The following is a 5,000-nucleotide window of genomic DNA, read 5'->3' as shown; positions in this document are numbered from 1 at the left end:
TTGATAACGTATTGTCATCTGCATAATTGTAGAGATTACATTTATTTACAAAGTGAAAGAGGTCATTGATAAAGATGTTAAAGAGTAAGGGGCCGAGGATAGACCCTTGTGGCACACCTTTGATTATATTTAACATGATGCTGGTGTGCTCCCCTACTTTAACACACTGTTTTCTGTATGAGAGATAGCTACTTAACATCGTTTGTGCTGCTTTTGAGAGACCATATGCTTTTAGTTTAAGAAGAAGTAGTTCATGAGGAAGGCAGTCAAAGACGTTAGAAAGGTCAATTAAAATTGCTGCTGTGTACTTGTTTTTATCCAGTGCTTGTTTCCAATCTTCAATTACTCTTAATAAAGTTGACTGACATCCAAAACCTGACCGAAAAGCTGCCAAAAAAGGATTGAAAACATTTTTAAAAAACATTCTTAACTGATTTTCAATTGCTCTTTCAAAAACTTTTGAGATTGCAGGAAGAACACTAACAGGTATATAGTTGCCTTTCTCTAATGAACTATTCTTCTTGTGTAATGATGTCACTTGTGCTATCTTAAGCTGGTTAGGGAAAGTTTATGTTGATAGGGACATGTTAATTAGTTGACTTAGAGGTTTGCTGATAACTGGTAAAGCGATGTGTGAGAGTTTGGATAAAAAAAATGGATTAAAAAATACATGATTTACTTTGATATTTTTAATATTGATTGCTTAACAACGCATTGAACATATCAACAATGAAATTGTTCATTTCCATTAATATGTCAAATGCAAGACTGAAAGTTCAAATTTTTAAACTGGAATGATAAGATTTTATCAATTTCAAATTCTATCACCTTGTATTTGAACTAAAATTAACGATTGTACTTTTTTAAGTGATCAATGCTCATATTTCCTTAGTTACTGTACAATTATACCTTAGCAACAGTTCATATTGAAAATATATACATCTAAGATATGGCATTAAATTAATTAAAACTGATTTATTACACTTTCAACAGTGAACTCCTATGATTTATCCATTCAATAAAAATAAAATCATACTTTATACTTTCACTAGTGAAAATAACAACTGATTGTGACGTCATGTTAACTGATAGTGACGTTATGTTGTGTTTTACTATACCATCCTTTAAAATTTGAAATAAACTAAATCAAAAGAAAATGTAATAAACAAAAAATCGAATACTTTGTATTCACAAGTAAAACAATATTAGTTTTATATATTCACTTTTGCTTTGCATTTGTAAGGGTATAAAAGAAACTGTCTTACGAATGAAATAAATTCCATAGCCAACTACAAAACATTGCACATTTACAAATAGCTCACCAACATTTAATTATATGTATCATTAGTTTCTAAGTCAGCAAACGTCGGTATCACGTCAACAATTAACTAACATTTTGTTATCAATAATTAGGGGAGTGTTACAATCAGAAAACTGTGTTTTATTCCTCAATAGCAGAACTACAGTCAGAATCACTTTGTGGAATACCACCAGCATATAATAAAGATTTAGAAAAAAATTAAGCTTGAATCATAGTGTTGTCCTTGCAACATTTGATACCCTAGGTACAAAAGTACACTGGAAACATAGACACATCTTACCACTTCGACTCCAACTTTGCACGTGCAGTAACAACCAGTTATTTCCCCATCTATGTTGTAATGTACAATTAAAGTGTGTGTGATACTATTGCTGTGACGGGACTGCATTTTGATCTTTAGAAGGTTTTCTTTTATTTTACAAACATTCAGTTTGTATAAGTTGATCTTCTTCATGTGCTATTTCTCATATAATGGCGGTTGCTCTAATTGATAAATGTCTAATGTGATTTGAAGCAGTTTTTCCTCAGTAAGTACAGTGCAGTCTTTCAGCTGGTCAGACGATCCGTCTACAACTGTATACACTGATCTCTTCTTCAGCAAGCCTTCTTGTTCTACCAGACTCTGAATATGGTTTCCCTGTTTACTCTTTTCAAGTATTTCCTCTACTAATTTGATATCGTTTGGATTTTGTCTTGCACGCGGCGGTCGATATCTATTTCATATTGCTGAAACCAATCTAATTAATTCACCGATATATGGTATGTAATGATTAGAAACAACTTTGTCGAAAACCTGTCACTGCTTCAGCCTTCCATTCACACTCGACAAATTCATCTGATTTTTAGAACAAGGTGACTAGCATTTGCATCTTCCGTAGAATGTTGTTTGGCACCCTTCTTCAAAAACATTGACATATGTACTGACAATCCCTTTTCCTCAAGAAACTCCACCACATCCCGAAAACCTCTATTTATTATGCACAAATCATTTTCCTGATGCCAATCATTCAATCTCTCGCCGTTTAAAGTGAGCATGTGCTTTTTAATTGCTGCATAATCATCCTTACCATTTGAAAAGTATGGGCCTAATGGAGACAGTATATATCCACCAGTTCCAACGATGACCATTGGCTTCACCAAAGGACGATGCTTGTGCAGACTGTATGACTGGCGTTGGAACTTATAGTTAGAACTTTTTTTGAATGAAAATCTATGTTCCATCGATAACTAAAATTACTGACTTTTCATTATTGCCAAAGAAAAGGTTTCTAGCCAGAGGAGTAGTATGAAAATCTGCAAATTCATCATGACTGATGTGATGAAATCCAACGTTTCGAGAGAGGAACAGCTGGGGGAGGGGTTCTTGCACTGTGAACACATCGTTGAACCTGACACTTTTTGAAGGAAAATATTGTTCCAAGAATATCGTTGGGCAAACCTGTCCTTCGCTTTTTAAGAAGTACAGCTATGCATGCTCGGACTGATCGGATATTAGCATGACGAATGAAAGTGGCAAAAGCTGCTAAATCTTCAAACTGATCTTTTATTAAGCCTGTCACGTTGTAATAATCGTCTTCAGTCATTGCTGAAGCGTTGTCAAAATTTAACACAGCAGTCCTTCACAGAGTTGTCCTCACAATCTCAAGAAGTGAAAGTATATCAGTACGATTGAAGTAAGACGTTGGATACTTGGATTTCAAAGCTACCAAAGCAGTTTGTCAAAAATATTGTCCTTCTAAATGAGGGGAGCAACACCTTGTCTTTGTGTTTACAAAAAGTGAATTGTGTATGAAAGCCTGCGTTCTTTCACTCAGTGGTATAACACAAAGTCTCAGTCTTTGGTATTTTTTTTTCTACAAACAACACAGTATTTATGGGACGAATATGTTGACGGAATGTTTAACTGAATTGTTTTCGGACTCACAGGGTTAGTGTTATATGGTTATGAAACACAATATTGAGAATCATCATTCTCATGATTTCTAATGTTGCTGTCATCATTTTGAGTGTAGTTAACTGGTGTCCTCAGAGACTTATGATGACCCGCCCTACACTTACTACACAAAACTTCCGTGTCACTAACTTCCCTTCCTACTCGGTTTGCTACATATTTATTAATAGCTGGTAATTTCAGATGACGTCTATCTTTTACATTCGATATTCCACACCAGGTACAGCTGTATGATTTTGGCATCTGGAAAAGTTCTAAACAAATATGAATATACGTACATATAATTTTAGATACATGTGTTTCTGAAAATGTTACTTTATTATGAATATATGGAGTAAAAATATCAAGACTACATGACGAGATTGTATAGTTCTAAAATTATGAATAAATATGCACAATCAACAAATTAGAGCTCTCTTCTTGTTTTACAATATATATTTATTTAAAAGACAGTTGTATAATATGCACATGGATATTACATGTATATATTTGTATTAAACCGTTTTAATTAATATTTATTTAATATGTGGAACTCCACTAAATTATAACGCTGTACAAATATATTGTACAGTGGCTGATCGTTTTGTAATTATATATATATATATACTGTTTATGTAATTATTCTTTAATCAGGTTTTAATTGTAATATTTCAACAAACACATAACTTTCATTCATGTGCAAGTAAAGGATATACGTTTTGGTTACTCTTAAAGGACACATCGCATCAAAATTGGTACCGTGTAAGTTTTACATTATGACCCCTGGGTCAAGGCCTCTGCTGGTGGACTGTTAGTCCCCGAGGGTCTCTACAGCCCAGTAGCTAAGTACTTCGTTACTAGCTTGAAAATACGGATGTATATTTAATTGCTGTTATAAAATTTAGAAATTCATTTCAAAATTAAGGATTATCTCCCTCATGCATAGCTCTTATCCTTGGACGAATGTGGCTCCACTTGTTTGGCACGCTGTTTTTGGCTATATTTAGATCTAAAACTTCATAGTTATTTCGGATTTCAAACATTTCGGTTGAGCATCACTGAAGATACATTATTTGTCGAAATGCGCATCTGGTGCATCAAAATTGGTACCGTATAAATTTTACATGTTTCTAACCTTGTTAATTTTGTTCAGCAAATGGATGCATTTCATGCCTAAAAGTAATTTACATGTGTTTGAAATGAAACAGTTTGCATAGTTTTCGAGTTTGAAAGCGATTTTCTTCGATATTTTACGCGCCATTATCTGTGACGTCATATGTGACCTCGAGCGAGAATATTTGGAAACAGTTGTTAGCCATTTCATAAACAGATTAGGATTTATTGACAAAAAAGCAATTGTCACATTAACGGCTTGTAAATAACACTGCATTAGGGTGTTTTTTGCCGGTTAAGGGTATACTTGCTGTCAATAGAGAGGATTTGGACTGTATTTTTTTTTTCAACTTTCGAAGGAAGGCATGAGGGACAAGGCGTGAATATTGTTTGTCAGCACATCGACTTTCCAATAAAAAACAGTAGATTTTTTCCATGTATTCTTTCAAACAAGCACGTGTACAAAGACGTAGACAACCTGCGAGAAAACGGTTCTATCGAAGCTACACACTATAACATATAGACTTACGACATGTGCTTTCTGTTCAGCTCTCAAATTCAATACACACTCGCACCAACCGATCTTCACCTTGTAACAACATATAGGCAGAACTTGTGTTTGCAGTTTCTACCAAG

Source organism: Ostrea edulis, chromosome 10, assembly GCF_947568905.1.
Source record: "Ostrea edulis chromosome 10, xbOstEdul1.1, whole genome shotgun sequence".
NCBI classification, from domain to species: Eukaryota; Metazoa; Mollusca; class Bivalvia; order Ostreida; family Ostreidae; genus Ostrea; species Ostrea edulis.
Note: the sequence above shows the minus strand (reverse complement) of the source record.